Source organism: Pleurodeles waltl, chromosome 10, assembly GCF_031143425.1.
Source record: "Pleurodeles waltl isolate 20211129_DDA chromosome 10, aPleWal1.hap1.20221129, whole genome shotgun sequence".
NCBI classification, from domain to species: domain Eukaryota; kingdom Metazoa; phylum Chordata; class Amphibia; order Caudata; family Salamandridae; genus Pleurodeles; species Pleurodeles waltl.
In genome coordinates, this window is record NC_090449.1 from 895,592,683 (window position 1) to 895,618,254 (window position 25,572).

General features: G+C 50.9%; 1 protein-coding gene across 1 annotated transcript in view; it reads right to left on the reverse strand.

The window, feature by feature from the left end:
• The window catches only part of CLXN (calaxin), a 153,294-nt gene that overhangs the window by 100,700 nt on the left and 27,022 nt on the right, over positions 1–25,572 (reverse strand). The gene's annotated exons all lie outside the window — the stretch shown is intronic.

Here is a 25,572-nt window from a genome sequence, read left to right on the forward strand (position 1 = left end):
TTCTTTTCCTGGTCGCCTTTGGTCTGTGGAGGATGGGCGTCTCTCTCGGACCCCGGCCGAAAAGAAAGAAACAGAAAAAGAATCGGTAAGTACTTCTGGGGTACTGGGTGGGGTACGGTGCTCGTGAGGTTTAAGGCAGCATGCGGGCAAGTTCGTGAGGGGGTGATCAGGGTTGGGGTTTAGGGTTGCTGGGGTCCATATTGTGCTTATTTCCCTTCTTGCCCCTTCCCTTGTCTCTCCTTCACCCTCCCCGTCCTTCCTCCCACTTCCCTGGTGCCTTTCCCCGTAACCGAGTCTCCCCGTGACCCTTCCATCCCTAGGAGGGACCGTACCTTGTCAAGCCACGACCCTCCTGGGTCGTGGCGGCTTTCTCGTTTCTCCGGCGTCTCTTCCTTCTCCGGTTCTCGCGTTACGTTGCTTCCTCTGTGGGCTTCTTCCTGGTTCCTCGCTGGGGTGGCTAGCGGGTCTGTCCTCCTCTCTCCGATCGAGTTTTCCTTTCCGCTCGTCTCCTCTCCGTCCTGCGCTCCGGTCGCTCTCCACTCTTCTCTCTCCTGGTGGTTCGTCGCGCGCCTCTCTTCCGGATCCGCCTCCCTCTTCAGTCGGCGAAACCGGAAGTCGTCAATGCTGTAACGGCGTGGTGTCTCCCCGTTGCCATGGGAACGCCGCGCCGATTCCGTGGAGCCAGCTGAAAGATGGCGGACTCGAGGTGAGTGAGACGTGGCCTCCGGGACCCATCTACAATCCCCTACCCTAGATCGGGGCTGTTCGAGGTCCGATGACGGAGGGAACCGGGAGAGGTAGTCGGCGGGTACTTGTAGGGAACCAGGGATATGGCGAACCTGGAACGTAAAGGGTTGCAGTTCTAGGAACCATCTCAAGATTCTGGAGTTAGAGTCTTTGTGAGCGGCAAGCCAGGCGAGAGGGCCATGGTCAGTGTACAAAACGAAGGACCTACCTAAGAGATAATACTGTAAGGAGTCTACGGCCCACTTAATGGCGAGACATTCTTTTTCAATCGTTGGGTAATGGGTCTCTCTCGGAAATAATTTCCTACTTAGAAAAACCACTGGGTGGTCAAAACCCTCTTCATCGGGCTGCGTAAGTACGGCTCCGAGGCCTACGTCCGAGGCATCAGTATATAAGTGAAAAGTATTCAAGAAATCCGGGCATTTTAGTATTGGGTCCGTGACAAGAGACTGTTTCAATCGTTCAAAGCTACTCTGTTGGAAGTCTGTAAATGGAGCCAATCTGGTGGGGTTTTGTTTGGTCAGGAGGTCAGTCAAAGGAGCAGCAAGGGTGGAATAATTGGGGATAAACCGGTGATAGTATCCTACTAAACCTAGGAACGACCATAGGTCTTTTTTTGTTTTAGGTTCAGCTGTTTGTAATATGGCCTCAACCTTGTTTTGCTGTGGTTGTAGAGTGCCATTTCCTATGATATAACCCAAATAGGAGATTTCAGTGTTTCCTAGTAAACACTTCTTAGGGTTGGCCGTTAAACTGGCTTCCGTTAAGGCAGAAAAGATCGTATCCAGATGGACTAAGTGTTCTTGCCAGGTTTCGCTAAAAATGACTATGTCGTCTAGGTAGGCGGCTGAAAACGTTTGGAACGGTTTTAAGATTCGATCCATCAGACGCTGGAAAGTCGCAGGAGCGCCGTGAAGACCAAAAGGTAAAACCGTAAATTGGTAAAGGCCGGAAGGGGTTGAAAAGGCTGTCTTTTTCTTGGCATCGGGATGGAGGGGTATCTGCCAATACCCCTTGGTTAAGTCCAGGGTGGATAAATAACGGGCTTTCCCTAATTTCTCTAAAATGTCATCCACCCGGGGAATGGGGTAGGTGTCAAAAAGGGAAATCTCATTAAGTTTGCGAAAATCAATGCAAAATCTTATCGATCCGTCTGGTTTAGGAACCAACACTACGGGGGAATTCCAGGGACTATTAGAGGGTTCAATAACCCCTAAGGCTAACATTGCTTCGATTTCGGCTTCAATGATAGGCTTCCGGGCTTCGGGGATGCGATATGGACGAAGACGTACTACTTGTCCTAGAGGTGTGTTAATGTGATGGTAGGTTAGTGTGGTTTTTCCTGGTGTTCTGGAGAAGAAATGCGGATGTTGCTCGATTAGGGTGTCTAGTTGGGTTTTTTCAGTATCAGTTAGCTTTCTATTAATACTGGGTTTTTCTTCAGGAGGGGTTTGTCTTATAGGGCATAACTCTACAGGGGTGTGGAATTTATTAAAATATCTACTTGTCCAGTGGACAGGTTGCTTCTCAAATCTACTTGTCCTGTAAAAAGATCTACTTGTCCCTTTGGTGCCATGTAGTGTGGCGACAAATTATGGCAGCAATCTCATTATGTAAGTGCTCTGATAATAGCCTCTCTGATTATGTCAGGGCTACTACCATAGTAGGGCTTAAATACTTGCAGTTTCAATCCCTACTGTAACAATTTCCTTATTTTGCCACCTTTCTGCAGATCTGCATACTGGGGCTGGAGGAAGCAGTAAGCAATAGTTCTAGGGCTGGAATGCCTTTGAGTCTGCAAACCTACTAACCTGCATGTTTTAAAGATTTTTACCAGCTTCTCTCTAATATTTTCCCATAATAAGAAAGGTTGGACATTTACTCCTGACAATGGCAGAATTAGAACTTCTTCCAGGGTTGGGAAGAAAGTGGCTGGAGGGAAAATGAACTTGCAAATGCTCAATAGATTTTTACATGAGCAAATCTACACATCGTATTTACCCATGCTAAAATACAGTTCACAAATATTTTACAGGGTACAACATATACCATGGGTGCACTTTTGTGACTTTCTTTAAGAATTTGGGGCCACATGTAGGTAGGTTCAGATTTGCGACCTGCAAATTGCGAGTCGCAAATCCGAATGTAGGATGGTGTCCCTGACACCATCTGTGATTCGCAAGGGCTTCGCAAATGCCCACCTCATGAATAATCATGAGGTGGGTCGCAATTTGTGACCCCCTCGCGAATGGCGGCCCTCACAGGGATGGTGGCCTGCTGGAGACAGCAGACCACCATGTCTGTGACTGCTTTTCAATAAAGCAGTTTTTTTTTTTTAATGCAGCCCGTTTTCCTTAAAGGAAAACGAGATGCATAACAAAAATGAAAAATGAAACGTTTTCGTTTCATTTTTTCAGAGCAGGCAGTGGTCCACAGGACCACTGCCTGCTCTGAAAAATTTTTTACAGTGACATTCACAATGTGGAAGGGGTCCCATGTGGATCCCTTCCCTTTTGCGAAAGTGTTAGCACCCATTTGAAATGGGTGCAAACTGCGATTGGTTTGCACCCGCGTTCGCGGTCACAAAACAATCCTACATTGCACTGCGAGTCGCAATTAGGAAGGGAACACCCCTTACTAATTGCGAGTCGCAAACCCGTTTTGCGATTCGGTAACCAGGTTACCGAATCGCAAAACTGGGTTTGTGCATCGCAGTGTGCTTTTTGCATGTCGCAAACAGCGAAAGTCGCTGTTTGCGACATGCAAAAAGCTACCAACATGTGGGTCTTGGTCCCTAATTAGGTTTGGTGTTAACAAAGACATTTTGTTTTTATTAAACTTCTATTTCTCTCTCTTTCGGCCGGCTTTACTGTGAGTGATCGCATTCTGCTCTTCCACAAGGAGCATATTGCCACACAAAGTAGTTTTGTTCAGTGTCAGGAACTACAGTGGCAATCAGTGACGTAACTAAACTGGAGGGTGCCCCTTTGTTAAGAACATGGAGGAGCCCCCTCTCCAGACTCACTCAGGGCAGGTGCTGTGCTGAAGGGGCCCCCTGGAGGGCGGCTGCGGGGCCTTTGTTATGCCACTGGTGTGCTTTTAGAGAGTTCAAAAACTTTTTTGGGGGGGTTTGCCAGTGTTTGTTACAATGTTGAGGGCCTGGTAGCTCCCACAACAATAAAGTGTTACAAAAGCCATGTCAAAACAAGACACGCATTGATGAAACTAAAAGACTTATAAAAATATGTCAGATCAGTTGGCTTTGTCAGTGTTTGTTTATTTTCATGCTTCCCATAATCGTGTTGAAAATGGTTACACTGATTTTCCATTAGAAATATTTTTGGGAAATACTAGCATGCATCAACACATTTTACTAAATGACACTTCATTTGCATATAATCAGAGAGCATTCTGGGAGCATTAAACTTCGCCTCATAGCCTAAACTTTTCAAACATGTGTATACACGTTTTTTTTTTTTGTACTGGAACCAACGTCAGTAGTGAAGTGTGACCTTAAAACATTTATTTACAGCACTCACCCTAATAATGAAGACTTTCAAATAATGAACCATAAATACAAGTTCGAACAGCATTATCTTTTGGAAACACATTACCTCAACTGCAGAGAGCTCCACTCTCTGTAAAAAGGCAGCTAAAGGGTTTGTGCTGCAGGGGGTTGGGCCTACTTGTCCCAAGGACAAAGTAAACATAAAAACTTGTAGCCCTTGACCCCAAACAAGATGTCCCGGGCGTCGGGCGATAGGAATTCCACATCCCTGCTCTAGTTCTCGTTCTTGGGTATAAGAGACCAAACACCCAATGTCCGTCTGGTCTGTAGTCTCTTCTGCCGATTTCCATTGTTTTAACAAATTTATGTGGTATATTTGTGTTTTTCTTGGGTGGGTACTTATCTCTAATAGATAAGTGACAGGGGAGACTGATCTAATAACCCTATAAGGTCCTTGCCATTTAGCAATCAGCTTATGGTCAGATGTAGGTCGCATAATAAGGACCTGTTCATTAGGGAGGAAGGAACGAATTTTGCTTCCCTTATCATAGTAGGATTTTTGCTGTTTTTGAGCCGTGACTAGGTGACTATGAACATCTTCCCAGAGGGTTTGTAACTGACCTCTGAGTTGATGGACATAGTCCATCAGGGGTTTCCCTTCTTCCTGTTCTTCCTCCCAGGTCTCTGCAGCCATATCCAGAAGGCTGCGAGGTTGCCTCCCGAAAACCAATTCAAAGGGACTATGGGGGTGATTCTAACCCTGGCGGTCGGTGTTAAAGCGGCGGCCAACCCGCCAACAGGCTGGCGGTAAAAAATATGGGATTCTGACCCTGGCGGGAACCGCCAACACAGACAGCCACCTTAACACTCCGACCGCCACGGCGGTACAAACAAACAGCGCGGCGGTCACCGCCAACAGACAGGCGGCAGACAATGTACCGCCCACACTATTCCAACTCACCAATCCGCCACCTTTTCCGGGGCGGGAGCACCGCCGATAAAAACACGGCGGAAACAGACTACGGACGGGAAAACGCTCACCACTACGCACTCCAGGAGGAAGGAGGACAGCATGGAACCCGAATTAAACATCCTACCTGCTCTCGTCTACCTTCTCATCTACCACGAGTACGAAGTCCGGCGCAGACGACAACGGTGAGTACTGCACCTACGACACACGGGAGGGGGAGGACGAAAGGTTACGGCCACACACATATGCGACCCCCCCCCCCCCAACTACGTACTCACCAATGCAGCGCACCAAGTCACAGTGACACCACCCAAACACCCCTGAAAAATGCTAGGACATAATCATATTTGGAATAAATATTTATGTACCAAAAAGCTCCAGAAAATTAGCGTACAACCATGAAAGATATCCACAACAAAACTAATTACACACACATCAGTGTATAACTGAAGTACCAAGTCCTGCACAACCTACGATTTCAGCATGTCCGTGGGCCAAAGTCTTGCGAAACAAGGGCAAAGCCCACACAGGAGACCTGAGTCCTTTGGAGAGAACACTGCAGGGGCATCAGATGTAAAAACTACAGGCACCTCAGGGGGAAGGGAAGGGGGGGGCACCACAGCCACATGAGTCCACGACGCCAGATCCACGAGGAGCCACCATGCCCACTGGACCATCCTGGGGAGTGCAAAGCCACAGTCTCTCAAGTCTCTGCAGTGGGTGGATCGCCCACTGGACCATCCTGGGGAGTGCAAAGCCACAGTCTCTCAATGTCTCTACAGTGGGTGGGCTGCCCACTGGGCCATCCTGGGGAGTGCAAAGCCACAGTCTCCCAATGTCTCTACAGTGGGTGGGCTGCCCACTGGGCCATCCTGGGGAGTGCAAAGCCACAGTCTCTCAATGTCTCTACAGTGGGTGGGCTGCCCACTGGGCCATCCTGGGGAGTGCAAAGCCACAGTCCATCAGGTGGATGACAGTCTCCACTGGTCAAGGAGGAGGCATGGTGGGCACAGTGAACCATAAACGGTGCTTGCGACGGCGGTGCCCAGCGGAGCGGTGCTTGAGAGGAAGGGCCCAGTGGAGCGGTGCTTGAGACGGCGGGGCCCAGCGGAGCGGTGCTTGAGAGGAAGGGCCCAGCGGAGCGGTGCTTGAGAGGAAGGGCCCAGCGGAGCGGTGCTTGAGAGGAAGGGCCCAGCGGAGCGGTGCTTGAGAGGAAGGGCCCAGCGGAGCGGTGCTTGAGACGGCGGGGCCCAGCGGAGCGGTGCTTGAGAGGAAGGGCCCAGCGGAGCGGTGCTTGAGAGGAAGGGCCCAGCGGAGCGGTGCCTGAGAAGAAGGGCCCAGCGGAGCGGTGCTTGAGAGGAAGGGCCCAGCGGAGCGGTGCTTGAGACGGCGGGGCCCAGCGGAGCGGTGCTTGAGACGGCGGGCCCTGTTCAGCGGTGCTCTTCTGCACCGCGGGCCCTGTTCAGCGAGCGGTGCTCTTCTCCACCGCGGGCCCTGTTCAGCGGTGCCTATCTCCACGGCGGGGCCCTGTTCAGCGGTGCTCTTCTCCACGGCGGGCCCTGTTCAGCGGTGCTCTTCTCCACCGCGGGCCCTGTTCAGCGGTGCCTATCTCCACGGCGGGGCCCTGTTCAGCGGTGCTCTTCTCCACGGCGGGCCCTGTTCAGCGGTGCTCTTCTGCACCGCGGGCCCTGTTCAGCGGTGCTCTTCTCCACGGCGGGCCCTGTTCAGCGGTGCTCTTCTCCACGGCGGGCCCTGTTCAGCGGTGCTCTCCTGCACCGCGGGCCCTGTTCAGCGGTGCTCATCCAGCAGGTCAAGGGAGCCAGACCTGGCCTCGACTCCCTGCTCAGTCGCCCTCGGACCGTGACGTTTCTGGACCCTTCGGGGACGGACTCCTGGCCTCCTTAGTGTCCTCCTGCCCAGCTGGGATGTGGCATGTGGGGTCCACCTTCTCCGCGCTCCTGCTGCCCTTCCGCTCCTTTGATGGGGCTCTCGAGCCCTTGCCTCCCCCAGATGGTGTGGGTGGTGAAGTGGCCGCACATTGCTCCTTGGGGGCAGCCCTGTCGGTCCTCGCACGGCGGTCCTTGGTTTGGCTGGTCCTCTTGCCGGGGGGGGGGGCTGGACGTGTCCTTGCTGCAGCTCGATGTGTCACTGCTGGCAAAGGGTGGGCTCCAGAACCCAGGCACAACAGTGACACCCGAAGCTGGGCTGGTGGTGGCTGCGGTGCTCTTGGGACTCTTTGAAGATGGATGGGGGAGGTCATCGGGGGGAAAGAGGTTTAGGTTAGCCAGGAAAAGTTTTTTAGGGCCAAGGTAAAGGGTAGGAGGAGTGGAGATGGAAGTGGAGGTAGAGGAGGTGGTTGTAGGAGAGTCAGGTGTACTGTCATTGGGTGAAGGTGCTGGTGCTGTAGGCTGTCGTGAGGTGGATGGCTGTTGGGTGGGTGGCTGCCTGCGTTTGTGTGTCTTGGAAGAGGGGGTGACAGACACAGTGGGAGAGGACACAGGGGACGTGTACATGGCAGTGGGGGTGGTGACTGCACGAGTGTGGACTGTACTGGAGGGTGAGGTGGTGATGGAAGCACTGGCTGATGTTGGGGTGCATGCAGGTGTGAGTGTAGACGTCACAGGGAGGGAGGAGGGAGACGAGGAGGAGGGGGACACAGGGGTGGCAGTGGCTGTTGGCATGTCTGCATCTGGGTGTTGCTCGGGTGAGTGTTTGCGGGATCTGTGGTGCTTGTGTTTGGATGAGCTGCTCTTGGGTGTTGAGGTGTGTGCAGGCTGGTCTGATGGTGTGGATGGGATAGGCTGAGGAACAGGAGACAGAGACAGGCTGGAGGCAGTCAGAAGAGGGAGGCTGGAAACAGGGACAATGGCTGCCGTCAGTGCTGAGGCTAGAGCAGTGAACGCTCGTTGATGGGCAGCCTGACCCGAATGAATGCCCTCCAGGTACGCATTGCTCTGTTGCACCTCCCTTTGCACACCCTGGATGGCATTCAAAAGGGTCGTCTGCCCAACAATGAGCGTCCTTACCAGGTCAATGAGCTCCGCACTGAGGGCAGCAGGGGCAACAGGGGCAGGGGCTGAGGTGCCTGGGGCGAAGGAGACGCGCGCCTTCCTGGGCGAACCGGCACGGAGCGAAGGCTGAGGGGCTGCTGGGAGGGCGGGGCTTGTGCGCTGGGTGGCGGCTGTACCTGTAGAGGCGGGGGGCACGGATGTTGCCGCCACCCCTAGGGAGCTCCCATCCGAGGACGTGTCGCTTTCACTGCTCTCACCAGCGGTCCCCGTCGTGGTGCTCCCCTCGCCCTCCGGATCACTGGTGCCCTCGGTGTCTGTTCCTGGGCTCACCGGGGCCTTGTGTTCTGCAGCTCCCTCGTGCTCCGATGCCATATCTCCTCCGCCTGATGATGCTAATGCACACATGCACAAGAAGATGAAGAGAAAGGGTGGGGGGAGAAAAAAGAAGACCAGGTTGAGTGCATGCAATGTCAACACCGTTGGCGGAGAGGACAGACACAGGTGCCTAATGCACTAAGCCGCGCATTCGGGGTACACTACTCAGTACTACTGACTAGGACAACAGGCCAAGAGACGTCAAACGCGCACATGGGAGATGCTGGACCTTCAATGGCTGTACTTGTCACCCTACAGAGGTGGGGGCCGGGGGCACAGGGCCATGCCTAAGGGAGAGGACTACACTACAGAAAGCGCCCTGGCCTAATGTCACCCACAGCCCTCCTCCCCCACCCAGACGCCTCCACTGCGCAGAAAGATAGGAGAATGTGCTGATACTCACCCCCTTGTGTCTGCTGTGATGTCTTAAAGCGCCCATCCAATTCAGGGTAGGCCACCGCCAGGATCCGGGACATCAGGGGGGTCATGGTGCGACTGGCACCCCTCCTAGGTTGGGAGGCCATCCCCAGCAGTGTTTCTGCGGTCTTCCTTGTCCCGCGGCGGATGTCCTCCCACCTCTTGCGGCAGTGGGTGCCCCGTCTGTTGTGGACCCCCAAGGTCCGGACTTCCTTGGCGATGGCACGCCAAATGTCGATCTTCTGATGGGCGCTGACCTATTAGACATGTACAGGGTGGAAAGGAGGAACTCATCAATGACCTGCATGTTAGATGTAATTGGCCCCCCCCCACCCACTTTGCCATATGGCACATGCTCTCATCTGTCGGGCGTTGCACTCCTCATTCGCCCCCCACCCCACCAACTTACATCCACCCCAATCCACACAGGCATAGCCCATTCCATTAGCACCCGGTGTACTCACTTGTTGGTCTGGAGGACCGTAGAGTAGCGCATACTGGGGGAGGACCCCATCCACGAGCTTGTCCAACTCTTCAGACGTGAAGGCAGGGGCCCTTTCCCCAGGCGCAGCAGCCATTGTATCTTCCAGACCGAGGTCACAGCAGCACTTGCAGTATAGGTCCTCTCCTGTGGATGATCAGGTCTCGAGTGATTAAGCAGATAGAAAATGGCGGTCACGTCCGCGGCGGTGCGTCCCGCGGCGGTGCGTACCGCGACCGCCGGCGCACTTCGTTATTGGCTGCTGAAACCCATAGGCTTCAATGTTAACCAATGCGGCTTTGCGCCGCGGTCTGTGACCGCCTACCGCCACGGTGTGCCCCGCCAGCGCATTGACCTCACATCCCATTGTCCCACTTCACAGGTCAGGCAGCCGCCATTTCAAGGGCCCACATGGCTTAATTTTGACTGCGACACACAGGCCTAGGCCTTGCATTGCCACACATACACGCCTTTCAACCCATTGCCATTCTTTAACTGTGCAAGCTGTCTGTACGTACCTGTGTTTTGGCTGACTCTGTGCTCCATGTTGTCCTTCCTAGGCACCGTCCGCTGGGACTTGCGATGAGAAGGAGGAATCCTCGCGTGTACCGACCGCTGGTGGACCTGTCGACAATGGAAGAACGCCATATAATACTTCGATACAGACTTGACCGTGCCACTATCCATGAACTGTGTGCCCAGCTGGAGCCAGCCCTGATGTCCCCCATCCGCCAACCCACAGGGATTCCCCCTCTGGTGCAGGTTTTGTCAGTCCTCCATTTTTTGGCCAGTGGGTCATTCCAGACCACAGTGGCCATGTCATCTGGAATGTCTCAGCCTATGTTTTCTAAGATTTTGAGCAGAGTGTTGTCTGCCCTGATGAAACTCATGCGGAGCTACATCATTTTCCCCGAGGAGGGTGACTTGCCTACAGTGAAGGGTGATTTCTATGCCCTTGGACACATCCCCAACATCATTGGTGCCATTGATGGGACCCATGTGGCTTTGGTACCCCCAAAAGACGATGAGCAGGTGTTCCGAAACAGAAAAAATTATCATTCGATGAATGTCCAGGTGGTCTGTTTGGCTGACCAGTACATCTCCCATGTAAATGCCAAGTTCCCTGGGTCAGTGCATGACGCGTATGTGATGCGAAATAGCAGCATCCCCTATGTGATGGAGCAGCTACAGAGACAACGTGTGTGGCTAATAGGTGACTCTGGTTACCCCAACCTGCCGTGGCTACTGACCCCAGTAAGGAATCCCCGGACAAGGGCAGAGGAACGCTACAATGAGGCCCATGGGCGTACTAGGAGGGTGATTGAGCGAACCTTTGGACTCCTGAAGGCCAGGTTTAGGTGCCTGCATATGACTGGTGGATCCCTAATGTACTCACCAAAGAAGGTGTGCCATATCATCATGGCCTGCTGTATGCTTCACAACCTGGCTTTGCGACGCCAGGTGCCTTTCCTGCAGGAGGATGGTCCAGATGGTGGTGTTGTGGAAGCCGTGGAGCCTGTGGAGAGTGAAGAGGAGGAAGACTCGGAGGACGACACAGACAATAGGGATAGAGTGATACAACAGTATTTCCAGTGACACCCAGGTAAGATTCACCCACGCCATTTCCCAATTGCTTCTAGCCTCCTGCATCTGTACTTTCTGTAGTTCCCCACAGATGTTTTTCAGTAATTTTTGCCTTTCCCTTCCCTTCTCAGTGCTGTCTGACTCAGTACCTGACTTCTGCTTGGTTCGCCCATGAAATACAGCGTATTGACATTGGTATGTTGTCATGACTAATTGACAGAACAGAAATTGAACAGTGATATGTAATACATTTGTTAATAAGACAGCATGACTCAAAACAGATTATTGTGCAAAATGTGATTTATTTACAGTGCTAGATATCGGTACATGTGATTCTAAGGGTGATGGGTGGGGGTGGAGGAATATCCATGGCAGAGTCCAGTTCTCAGTCTCACAGGTGCATTGTTCTTTTGCCTGGGGAAGGATGGAGCATAGGCAGTTCATGGTTGGACAGGGTGGCAATGTGGGACAGTGGGAAGAGTTCAGGGGGTATGTCCTGCTGGCGGGGGTCTTGACATCCTACTCTGTCTTTTTCTTTGGTCTCAGGCTCCTCTTACGGGGTGGTTGTTCTTCAGCAGGAGGTGGGGTTCTGGGGGGCTGTCGAGGTGTTGGGACCTCCTGTCCACTAGCGCCGGCGGAGGTGGTAGGCTGTTCCTGGTCCGGCCTAGTGACAGGGGCCCTGTGTGGTGCACCATGGTCCCACAACGCGTCCTCTATCCTGTGGAGGGCCAGGACGATGGTCCCCATTGCGGTCCCGATGATTCTCAGCTCCTCCCTGAACCCCATGTAGCGTTCTTCCTGCTGTGCCTGGACCTCAGTGAACCTGGCCAGTACCGTCGCCATCGTTTCTTGGGAGTGGTGGTAGGCTGCCATGATGGTGGTGAGGGCCTCTTGGAGAGTGGGTTCCCTGGGCCTCTCCTCCCCCCCCTGTCGCACAGCAGCCCTCCGAGCTGCCCGGTTTCCCCCGGCCTCTGTCCCCTGGCCGGTGTGCCCGCTCCCACTGCCCCCAGGTCCCTGTTGTTGTTGGGGTGTTGGGTTAGCCTGGGTGCCCTGTAGTGGCAGACACACCGCTGATTGAGCTGTCCTAGAGACAGAGGCATGGGCCCGCTGGGTGGGAGCTGTGCTGGTGTCGGCAGAGGGGGTCGGGTCTGGTGTGGCCTGTAGCTGCCTGAGGGGAACCGACTGCCCAGAGGTCCCCGATGGTCCGGGCTGGTCATCAGGTTCACTGTCGACAGAGCTGCTATCCTCAGTGTGGGCCTGTTCCGGTGGTGGGATGGACAGTTCTGGACCCTCCTGGCTGGTGTGTTGTCGTTCGGGTCCTGCATGGGGTAAGAGAGTTTGGTTATTGTTTCTGTGTGTGCAATAGCGTGCCCTTGTTCCCCAGTGCAGGCATTCCCTTGAGGGAGGTGTTGTGAGGGTATTTAGTGGGGGGGAGGGGTTGGTGCAGTGGTCATGCATAGGTGATGGGTGCCCATGATTTGTGTTATCATGCAGGAGTTGGTGTTGGGATGGGTGGGTTGTGCTGGTGAGACATTGTCAGGGAGGATATGTGCTGGGGGGTTGGGGGTGAGGGTGGGGGTGTGGGTTGGCATGCTGGTGGGGTGGGGGGGATATAGTAGTTGAGATGGGACTTACCAGAGTCCATTCCTCCGGCTACTCCAGCGAGGCCCTGAGGATGCAGGATGTTCAAGACCTCTTGCTCCCACGATGTAAATTCGGGAGGGGTGGGTGGGGGTCCGCCGCCAGTCTTCTGGACCGCGATGTTGTGCCTGGAGACCATCGATCGGACCTTCCCCCGTAGGTCGTTCCATCTTTTGCGGATGTCCTCCCTATTCCTGGGATGCTGTCCCACCGCGTTGACCCTGTCCACGATCCGCTGCCATAGCTCCGCCTTCCTGGCTATACTGGTGTGCTGCACCTGCGAGCCGAAGAGCTGGGGTTCCACTCTTAGGATTTCCTCCACCATGACCCGGAGTTCTTGGTCCGAAAAGCGTGGGTGCCTTTGGGGTGCCATGGGGTGGTGTGGGTGAGGTGTGGGGTGGTGTATGTGATGAGGAGTATGTTGGTGTGTGGTCCTTTGTGCTACTATGTGGTGTGTGTGATGGTGTAGTGTGCCTCAGTGTGTCTTGCTAGGGATTGTCTGCTGTGTCTCTCTCTCCTTCTCTCAGTAATTCTGGTCGCAGGGGTTTGTGGGTGATGTGGGTGTGTGTTTTATAGTTGGTTGATTGTGTGGGAGTGGTGTGTGTATGTGTATCAGGTGTGTGTATTTCAAATTGTCCAATGTGGCTGTGTTTTGGTGATGTGTGTGTATTCTGACCGCGGCGGTGTGTAGCGCCAATGGAATACCGCGTTTGAATGACCGCCGTGTGGATTCGTGGGTCGTAATGGCATGGGCGTATTTCTGTTGGCGTGACGGTGGAGGTTTGGTCATCTCCAGTTTATCGCTGCCCGCCGATGTGGCGGGCAGCAGTGGAGGACGGATTTTTGGAGGTTTGGCCGTTGTGGGTCAGAATGACCGTGGCGGTTGACCGCAGCCACGGCGGTGTTATGGCGGTTTTATGACCGGCGGTAAGGGCATTTTACCGCCGAGGTCAGAATCACCCCCTATGTCCCGTAGAGGACTGTTCGTGGGTCCGGATAGCATATAGAACCAAAGGAAGCTTCTGATCCCAGTTGCGACCGGATTCATCCACAGTTTTCCTCAACAGTGTCTTTATTGTGCGGTTATATCGTTCTACCAGCCCATCTGTCTGTGGGTGATAGACCGAGGTTCGTAGCTGGGTGATCCCTAATAACTGACATATCTGCTTCATGAGTTTTGACATAAAGGGTGTACCTTGGTCCCTCAATATTTCCTGGGGAAAACCTATTCGGGAAAACACTGTTATCATGGCTTGGGCTATTGTCTTGGTGGTCATGCTGGCGAGGGGTATGGCTTCTGGGTATCTAGTCGCATAGTCAACTATGACTAATATGTAGGTATAACCTTTAGAAGAGGGAAGGAGGGGTCCCACCAGGTCCATGCCCACCTGTTTAAAGGGGATATCAATAATGGGTAAGGGGTATAATGGCGCTTTCCTGGGCATCCCTGGCTCAGTTAATTGGCATCTAGGACATTGGGAACAGTATCTGCGTATCTGAGCATATATTCCGGGCCAATAGAATTTTCGCATCAGGTATTCTTCAGTTTTTTCCCGACCAAAATGACCTCCCCCGGGTTGATTGTGGGCTAAGAACAGTACGTGAGCTCTAAACGGTTCTGGAACAACTAATTGTTGTTTGGTTTCCCCTTTAACCGTTCTAGTTATCCGGTATAGGAGGTGTTTCTTGATACGAAAATAAGGACCCACCTCATTACTGATCTCTGTCCTGGCCGAGTTCCAAGCATAGGAAAGGGTAGGATCTTCTCTCTGGCTGCTTTGAAAGGAGAGGGGTCTGCTACTAATCTCTGCTACTAGTTTAGGAGCATCCTTGGTCTTTCGGGTTTCTTGATATTGTCTTTTCTCCCGTCTTTTCTCGTTTCGTGTAAGTTTCTTCCGGTACGGTGGTACTTCTATGGGGACATTGGAAAAAGGGGCTTCGGTCCACCACTCGGGAGCCCCAGCGGGTCTACGGACTTGATCTAATAGGTCATAGAATCGACTATAATCAGTCCCGATAATACAATCCTCGATGAGTTGTTCCATAACCCCTATCGAAAGCATATCCTCAAAGGGGCCCCATTCTATCTTGACCGTGGTGAGGGGATAAGTTCCTTTGTCTCCATGTATACAACATATGGAGACCCAGCGGTTAGTGACCGACGTATCCACAGGGATTATATCCTTCTGGATTATAGATTGTCCACACCCTGAATCAATTAGTGCCAAAATCACCAGTCCATTTATGGTGACCAGGTATCTAAATTTCTCATTCCCTTTCCCTGTACACAGAACTCTACGTCGTGTGACCCCAATTTCCATAGGTTCCGATCCTTCGGATTTCCTGGGACATATTCTGGCAATATGCCCCCACTCTCCACAGTGGAAACATTGTGGGGACTGCATAGGGTGATGTTCTACTGGTGTAGGGGACCGCGTTTCCTCAGGGAAATACCTGGGAGTTGGTTTTAGTGGAGGGATGGGTTTTTTTTGGAAGGGTCTTGGGGTGACGGGTTTACTTTCTGTGGAACGATGGAAAGCACAAGCCAAATCAATAGCAAGCTCAGTGTTCATGTTGGGATGTTGTCTGATCCAGTTCTTAGTACTAAGGGGTAGTGAATCCAGATACTGTTCTAAAGTAATTGTCTTAATGATATCCTCCCGAGTTGTCCCTATGGGTCCCAACCATTTTTGAGCCAGGTCTTTCACCCTAAAGTAGAAGGAGCGAGGATCCTCGTTCGCACTCCATTTTATTTTTCTAAATCGTAAACAGTAATATTCCGTATCATGTCCAACCCGCCCCAGGATACTTTTTTTTATCTCTTTATAGGGGGTCGTACCATCAGGGTTGGCGGATTGGGAGGCCGTCTGCAGGAATCCTGTAAGCAAGGGGGCCACATACTGACCCCAGCGGTCCTCTGGCCATTGAGCAGACGAGGCTACCCTCTCAAAATTCGTGAAAAATTAGTCTGGGTCTTCCCCTTCTTGGTACTTTTGGAGGACCGAACTGGGAACGTTTGGGTGTACCTTACTGGCCGCAATTGTATTGGTTAGTTTTTGTAATGCAGTCTCATGCACTAATTGATTATTGGCTAGTATTGTAGCCTGACTTTTTAACGCCGATTGTAAGGCCTCCCGGTCTTCCTTGGCCTCTCTTTGGTGTGCTTCCCACACCAACTGCAGATGTCTCCGTCCTTCTGTGAGTTGCTTAATCATGTCCTCAAGGGATGGGGTTTCACTCATGATGAAACGCACGTAAGCCCACCTGAGAAGTGATCCCACTTCTGACACCACTGTGGTAGGCTGTACTACGAGCGGATCAAGTAGAGTCAAGAGAATGGGGTATTTTTGCTTTAAAATTTTATTCTCTGTTCATTCACAGGCTATTTCTTTTAACCGCTACTTTAAGGGTTTAAGGGGGTCATTCCAACCCTGGCGGTCAATGACCGCCGGGTTGGAGGACGGCGGGAGCACCGCCGACAGGCCGGCGGTGCTCCCAAGGGCATTCTGACCGCGGCGGTAAAGCCGCGGTCGGACCGGCAACACTGGCGGTCTCCCGCCAGTGTACCGCCGCCCTTTGGAATCCTCCAAGGCGGCGCAGCTAGCTGCGCCGCCGAGGGGATTCCGACCCCCCCTACCGCCATCCAGTTCCCGGCGGTCCGCCTGCCGGGAACCGGATGGCGGTAGGGGGGGTCGCGGGGCCCCTGGGGGCCCCTGCAGTGCCCATGCCACTGGCATGGGCACTGCAGGGGCCCCCGTAAGAGGGCCCCTACAAGTATTTCACTGTCTGCTTGGCAGACAGTGAAATACGCGACGGGTGCAACAGCACCCGTCGCACCTTCCCACTCCGCCGGCTCGATTACGAGCCGGCATCCTCGTGGGAAGGGAGTTTTTCCCTGGGCTGGCGGGCGGTCTTTTGGCGACCGCCCGCCAGCCCAGGGAAAAACTTAGAATACCCTCCGCGGTCTTTCGACCGCGGAGCGGTATTTCGGAGGGGGGAAGTCTGGCGGGCGGCCTCCGCCACCCGCCAGACTTGGAATGACTCCCTAAGTCTTTGGGCTTTCTGCTTTCCGCAACTTCTTTCTTTCTCCTAGTTTTTCCTTTCTTTTCCTGGTCGCCTTTGGTCTGTGGAGGATGGGCGTCTCTCTCGGACCCCGGCCGAAAGGAAAGAAACAGAAAAAGAATCAGTAAGTACTTCTGGGGTACTGGGTGGGGTACGGTGCTCGTGAGGTTTAAGGCAGCATGCGGGCAAGTTCGTGAGGGGGTGATCAGGGTTGGGGTTTAGGGTTGCTGGGGTCCATACTGTGCTTATTTCCCTTCTTGCCCCTTCCCTTGTCTCTCCTTCACCCTCCCCGTCCTTCCTCCCACTTCCCTGGTGCCTTTCCCAGTAACCGAGTCTCCCCGTGACCCTCCCGTCCCTAGGAGGGACCGTACCTTGTCAAGCCACGACCCTCCTGGGTCGTGGCGGCTTTCTCGTTTCTCCGGCGTCTCTTCCTCGCCGGGGTGGCTAGCGGGTCTGTCCTCCTCTCTCCGATCAGGTTTTCCTTTCCGCTTGTCTCCTCTCCGTCCTGCGCTCCGGTCGCTCTCCACTCTTCTCTCTCCTGGTGGTTCGTTGCGCGCCTCTCTTCCGGATCCGCCTCCCTCTTCAGTCGGCGAAACCAGAAGTCGTCAATGCTGTAACGGCGTGGCGTCTCCCCGTTGCCATGGGAACGCCGCGCCGATTCCGTGGAGCCAGCCGAAAGATGGCGGACTCGAGGTGAGTGAGACGTGGCCTCCGGGACCCGTCTACAGCTTGTTTGCGGTCTTTCTGCGTGGTAGCACCTCTGCAAGCTTCATCGCGACGTGCAACATCCATCCTCCAAAGGAGAAGTTCCTAGCTCTCTTCTTTCTTGCAGAACTCCAAGCTTTTTCAAACAGGTGGCAGCTTCCTTGCACCCTCAGCTGGCATTTCCTGGGCTCCTGCCCACTCTCAACACTGTCGCGACTATTGGACTTGGTTCCCTTATCTTGCAGGTACTGAGGTCCGGAAATCCACTGCTGTTACATTGCTGGTGTTTGTTCTTCCTGCAGAATCCCCCTATCACGACTTCTGTGCTCTCTTGGGGTTGTAGGTGCACTTTACACCTACCTTTCAGGGTCTTGGGCTGGGCTATTTTTGTAACCCTCACTGTTTTCTTACAGTCCCAGCGACCCTCTACAAGCTCACATAGGTTTGGGGTCCATTCGTGATTCGCATTCCACTTTTGGAGTATATGGTTTGTGTTGCCCCTATACCTATGTGCTCCTGTTGCAATCTATTGTAACTTTACACTGCTTGCATTACTTTTCTTGCTATTACCTGCATAATTTTGGTTTGTGTACATATATCTTGTGTATATATCTTATCCTCATACTGAGGGTACTCACTGAGATACTTTTGGCATATTGTCATAAAAATAAAGTACCTTTATTTTTAGTACTTCTGTGTATTGTGTTTTCTTATGATATTGTGCATATGACACCAGTGATATAGTAGGATCTTTACATGTCTCCTAGTTCAGCCTAAGCTGCTTTGTCATAGCTACTTTCTATCAGCCTAAGCTGCTAGAAACACCTCTTCTACACTAATAAGGGATAACTGGACCTGGCACAAGGTGTAAGTACCTCTGGTACCCACTACCAGCCTCCTACAGGGCCTACCTTAGGGGTTGATTTATATTTAGAAAAAGGGGAGTTTAAGGCTTGGCAAGTACTTTTAAATGCCAAGTCGAAGTGGCAGTGAAACTGCACACACAGGCCTTGCGACGGCAGGCCTGAGACATGGGTAAAGGACTACTTATGTGTGTGGTACAACCAGTGCTGCAGACCCACTAGTAGCAGTCAATCTACAGACCCTGGGCACATGTAGTGCACTTTACTAGGGACTTACAAGTAGATCAAATATGCCAATTGGGTAAGAAGCAACGTTATCATGTTTAAGGGAAAAAGCATATGCATTTTAGCACTGGTTAGCAGTGGTAAAGTGCACAGAGTCCTAAAATCAGCAGAAGCAGTGTCAGAAAAGTGGGGGGAGGCAGGCAAAATGTTGGGGGATGACCACCATAAGGCTGTCAGGTCTAACCGGTGACTTATAGTGACCTGGTGCATGCACCCGGTTCACACAGACAGCAATGGCAGGCCTGCAGAACCCTTTGCATGGGCTCTCTATGGGTGGCATAATAACTGCTGTAGCCCATAAGGATCGCCTGGAACCCCAATGCCCTCGTTACCTAGGTACCATATACTAGGGAATTACATGGGGGACCAGTATGCCGACTGTGGGAAGAAAAAGGTTCCAGCAAACAAGTTTAAAGGAGAGAGCATAATCACTGGGGTCCCGGTTAGCAGGATCCCAGTGAACACAGTCAAACACACTGATAAACAAGCCAAAAGTGGGGGTAACCAAGCTAGAAAGAGGCTACTTTTCTACAGTAACTCAGAGAAAACACCACAAAAAAGTACTCCATACCAGCTTAGGAAAATAAATTATATTTCTCTGACTAAAAACCATAACGACAAAAAGCCAATGTGCACAAGTCAATATATCACTTTTTAAAAGTTTAAATGAGTCTCAATCCGTAAGAATCAGGGGTCGTATCCTTTCAACACACAGTACCTGGGAAGCATAAAAAATAATGACGCACGGGGTCCAGGAGGAGGAGGTGCGTTGAAACATAAGGGGTTGTGTCGGATTTTCCGGCGTGGCAAAGACAGTGCTTTGTTTCTTTCCGTGCTGCAGGGTGATGTGTTGATATCCAAGAGCGCAGCCTTAGTTCCTCACTGCGATGCTGGCATATTTTGACGCAAATAGACAAAACGTTGAAAATCCTTGATGCGCTGGTAAGAAGGAATAGGCACTTCATCGATCGGGTAGGTGGTGCGGCGATTTTTCAGCTGCGAGGCAGGTGCTGTGTCCATTTCTACTTGCATTGCATCAATTTTGGGATGCACTGGGATTTCCTTCTCTTTGATGAAGTCTTTGTGGTCCTGAGACTTCAGAACAGGAGGCAAGCTCAATCCAAGTCCTTGGAGAGCACTTTGTGGGGAAGGCAGAGTCCTTTCTGCTTAGTCAGGGGTCAGCAGGCAATAAGCAGGGCAGACGTCCTTTCAGAAGAGCAGTCCAGATGAGTCCTTTGGGCAGCCAGGCAGTCCCTCTGACAGAGTCTAGTTGTAGATCCAGAAGTGTGATTTGGAGGGGTCAGTGATCCAGATGTATACCCCAAAATGCCTTTGAAATGGGGGAAACTTCAAAGGGTGGTTTTGAAGTGGACAATGTTCCCTTTCAACCCAGCCCTCTCTACCAGGATCCTTGTGGAGGATGATCAGTCCTTTGTGTGAGGGAAGGCCACTGGCCTTTGAAGTGTAAGAGAGAGCCTCTCTACCCTTCCAGCCCAGGGAGAGCCATTTAGTATGCAGATTAATGCATATGTGACTACATGTCCTGTGTTTATGACTGTCTGGGTGGAATGTACAAGGGGAGCTGTCAACCAGCACAGACCAGATGTGGATTGGAGACAGGTCTGTAAGGCACAGATGGCAGTAAGTGCAGAGAAATGCCCTCTTTCTGAAAGTGTCATTTCTAAAATAGTAATATTAAATCAAACTTCACCAGTAAGCAGGATACCCTATTACCATTCTGGCCATGCTAAACATGACATGACTGCTCCTTTCAGATTAGAATCTACCAAGTATATAAGGGCATTCCTAATGCTGGCCTGTGAGAGGAGCAGGCCTCACAGAAGTGAGGAACGCAATTGTGAGTTTTTCACTGCCCGGACATGTAAAACACATAAGTACATGTCCTGCCTTTAACTTATATAGCACCCTGCCCTATGGGTTACCTATGGCCTACCTTAGTGTAGGAAGCTGGCCTGGCTTGTAGTGGGTACCTATGGTACTTACACCTTATACCAGGTCCAGTTATCCCTTATTAGTGAAATGTAGGCAGAGTCTAGAAGCCAGTCTGTCTAGAGGTAGCTGTAAGCAGAGCAGCCAAGGCTGAACTAGGAGACATACAAAGCTCTTGTAATACCACTGTAGTCACACAGTACTCGCACACAAGAAAGACAATACTCAGTTTTAGCAAAAATAAAGGAACCCCAATGCCCTGGGTATTTAGGTACCATATACTAGGGACTTATAAGGGGGGTCCAGAATGCCAATTTAGAGTGGAATACTGGTTTACCAGTATGTAAGTACAAATTTGGAATCAGAGAGAGTATAAGCACTGGAGTTCTGGTTAGCAGGACTCCAGTCACACAGACAAGCATACTGACAAAACAGTAAAACATAATGACATGTATGCCACAAACTATTAGAACTGGGGACCTGACTAGCAGGATTCCAGTGAGACAGTAAAAACACACTGACAAACAGGCCAAAAATGGGGGTAACCATGCTAGAAAGAGGCTACTTTCTCACACTTAGGGGTGAAATATGTAGAAAAAGAGGAGTTTAAGGCTTGGCCAGTAGTTTTAAGTTCCAAGTTGAAGTGGCAGTGAAACTGCACACTGTAGGAGGCTGGCCTGGCTTGTAGTGGGTACCTTGGGTGCTCACACCAGGTCCATTTATCCTTACATGTAATAGTGTTCTTGCAGCTTAGACTGACAGAGGTAGTTGTAGCAGAGCAGCTTAGGCTGAACTAGGAGACATGCAAAGCTCCTGCAATACCACTATAGTTGCACAGTACTTATGCACAATAAAAGACAATACTCAGTATTACCAAAAATAAAGGTACTTTATTTTAGTGACACAAGGCCAAAAATATCATAGAGACAATACTCCTTCTGGAGGTAAGTATTATACACAATATACACACTAGATACCAAAATCAGGTAAGTAAATAGTCATAGGATAGTGAAAACAATAGAAAATACCATAGAATGCAATAGGAGAAAATAGATCTAGGGGCAACACAAACCATATACTAAGAAAGTGGAATGCGAATCACAAATTCCCCCCTAGACAAGTGCAGTGTGTAGAGAATCGCTGGGAGAGTAGAAAAACCACAGTAAAATGCTCCACCCCAGAGCCCAGGAAAGTAGGAGTAAAGTACTGCAAGTTTCCTTAGGACACACTACAAGTCGTGATTAGAGTTTTTGCAAGAACCAAGCAAGACTGCAAGCAACAAATGGTGGATTCCTGGACCTGAAGACATGTAAAGGCCAAAACTCGCAGAAGATTCCAGGAAGGACAGGAGCCCCTGCCAACCTAGAAGATGGTGCAAAAGAGGATTCTCCAGTTGGAAGAAGTCAACAGAAGAGCACCAAATAAGATGGCTGTGGGTTCCGGCATGATGCAAAGGATGTCCCACGTGGAGATGTTGGATTCAGGCAAGTTGCAGCACTGGATTTGTCCAACAAGCCTTGGTTCAAGCAATGTCGCGGATTGCATCAAAATAGCGCTACCTGGACCCAGGAGGGACCTGGGGGCCTCAACCTGGACTGAGGAGGCAGAGGGGGCTCCCAACACTGGAGTGAACCCACAGTTGACCAGGCAGCACCCACGGAGGTCCCAGGACACGGGGACAAAGAAGATGCAAATTGCAGTTGCTGCAGCACTACAAAAGAAGGTCCCACGGGACCGGAGAACAACTCAGCGAGTTGAGCGTTGCAGGATAGAGTGCTGGGGACCTGGGCCAGGCCGTGCACAAAGGATTCTTGCAAATAGTGCACAGAGGCCTCAGGAAGTAAAGATGACGAAGTGCAAACGGGTACTGTCACAAACGGGGAAGGCAAGCTCTTACCTCCTCCAAATTTGGACAGCAGGGCCTTAGAACAGTCTGTGTCGAAGGGGTCCACCACCTGTCTTCCAAGGAGCATGCTCGTCACCAGGAGAGGAGTCCAAGAGAACCTTGTCATCTTAGAAGGCGCCAGCTGGAGCAAGAAAGTGACTCTGTCACTTCACGAGAGATTTCTTTGGTTCTTCTGGTGCTAGGTGAAGACAGGGAGTCCCCAGAGCGTGCACACTGTGGAAACTGTTGCAGTTGCTGGCTGGAGCTGAAGTTGCAGAGTCGAAGTAGCCCTTCTGGATACTTTGTTGCAGTTACAGCGGTTCCTGGAGCAGTCTGCGGTTGATATGAGGTCACAGGATGAAGCAGTAGTTGCAGAGGATTCCTGATGAAAACTTGCAAGCAGAATCTGAAGAGAAACCCACAGGAGAGACCCTAAATACCCCTGAGAGGGGGATGGGCTACCTAACCAGGTATGCACCTATCAGGAGGGGTCTCTGACGTCACCTGCTGGCACTGTCCACTCAGAGGCCTCCAGAGTGTCCCCACACCTTGGAAAACAAGATGGCTGAAGTCTGAGACACACTGAAGGTGCTCTGGGCACCACCCCTGGGGTGGTGATGGACAGCGGAGTGGTCACTCCCCTTTCCTTTGTCCAGTTTCGCACCAGAGCAGGGACTGGGGATCCCTGAACAGGTGTAGACTGCATTATGCAAGGAGGGCACCATCTGTGCCCTTCAAAGCATTTTTAGAGGCTCTGGGAGGCTGACCCCTCCCAAGCCTGTAGCACCTATTTCCAAAGGGAGAGGGTGTAACACCCTCCTCCCAAAGGAAATGCTTTGTTCTGTCTTCCTGGGACTGAGCTGCTCAGACCCCAGGATGGCAGAACCCTGTCTGTGAGGTGGCAGCAGATGTAGCTGCAGTGCAAGGCTAAGAGAGCTTGTTTGGCAGTACTGGGGGTCCATGGTGGAGCCCCCAGGATGCATGGAAGTGGCTCCCCAATACCAGATTTGGAATGGGGGAACAATTCCATGACCTTAAACACCTTACATGGCCTTATTTGGAGTTACCACTGTGAAGCTACATATAGGTATTGATCTATATGTAGTGCACACATGTAATGGCGTCCCCGCACTCACAAAGTCAGTGGACAGCGTTTCTAGTGCAAGGGTGCCCTCACACTTAGTAACCTTGCACCTAGCCTTCAGTAAATGAAGGTTAAATATATAGGTGACTTGTAAGTTACTTAAGTGCAGTGAAAAATGGCTGTGAAATAGTGTGTACACTATGTCACGCAGGCAGTCCTGTGAAAGGGTTTGTCTGAGCTCCTTATGGGTGGCAAAAGAAATGCTGCGGCCCATAAGGATCTCCTGGAACCCCAATGCCCTGGGTACCTAGGTACCATATACTAGGGACATATAAGGGAGGGTCCAGTGTGCCCATTGGAATTGGTAAATAAAGTCACTAAACTATCGTGACTAATTTGGAAGCAGAGAGAGCATAAGCAATGAGGTTCTGGTTAGCAGAGCCTCAGTGACACAGTTAAGCACTACTGACAACACACACATTAGGCCACAAACTATTAGCACTGGGGTCCTAGCTAGCAGGATCCCAGACAAAGTGGGTTTTCACTATGAGCACTGGGGTCCTGGCCCCATATATATAATCTAGACAATAGGACAGTCCAGGGCAGGAGAGGACTCAATGCGCGCATTCGATTAAAGCTTGATAAAGAGATCATGGGTAGTGTATCTTACCATTTATATAAATGATACATCCGGAGAGAACATGAGATAGCAGAGCTCGGAAAACCTACATTTATTTGTGCTTGGTGGAGGAATAATATAAGGGAAAATGACTGGAAGACGATTTGATACATTGTTCTCTATATTACTATTGGGACAGAAGGAGATAGTGTTGACGTGATCCATGGAAGGACACTTTCTCTTGTCTCATGAGCAACAGACTAGCTAGAGACTCACCCCTAGTTGTTATAATCGTTCGGACACAGTAGGTTTCTCTGAGTCCATGACACAGGACCGGATGTATTGAAACATTATACCAATACGTTTCTGTCATGGCGATATGAATTAGCTCAACAACAACCAAAGTGTCCAATGATATGAGTTTAGATGTTTTTCAGTATATTTTCTTATGTGCAATTGTTAGACTTTGATTGAACAATGTATGTACTTATAATACACTGTCTTTATTTAGATTTTTCTCAATGATCTAAACAACAGACTGTTTTTAGATGAATTAGACTAGGTATGACTTCCTTTTGCTATATTCACCATTAAATACTATTTTACTAACCTTTACTAATACACAAATATGTATGGGGTGGAAATTATACCTCTTTCTGCAAACACTAGTCTTATTCTTTAAGTCAGCAAAACTCCTAGTGCTTGAACTTCCAATACCAGCTGCCCTGTACACTTACTTGTTACTTCTTCACCAAATTGGGCTACACCATGGGATTTATTGGTCGAACACAATCTTTGATTAACAGGTAAAGTCACATTCTCGTTTTTCTTCTTCCACTACAATAAACTACTGGGTTACATCATGCTATTTTCTGTACTTATTTTCTGTTTTACCATCTCTATTGTTTCATTTCTTGATGTGTTCATTACTATTTATTACCTTAAAAAAGCCCCAGGCTAATCTACCATAAGGGGGCGAAACACATGTCGGCTGTTCCTCCAGATGTTCAAGAGACCTTATCGACAAAGATATCAACAATCATTCTTGTTCTCTAGGCTAAATGATCACCAATTTGAGCGAGAAGTGGAGACTGGTTTGTAATTCTTCCTTTCCTCTTTTCTTGATGAATTAACCAAGGATTTGGACATGCCACATATCCAAAGAAAAGATACCTCTGCTGGTCAAGCTGCAAACAATTAGCAGCAGGATGCTTCTAGCCCTCACTTAGCAGCTGCAAATCCTCACAATCTGACAGATATACAGTGCTTTCTCTGAAACAAGGCCCACTATTGTCAGCGGTTCAGTACAGTTTATTGTCCAATGCCTCCTATGCAACTCGAGCCTCAACTATTGCCTTGCACATCACAAAAAGATATATTCACCA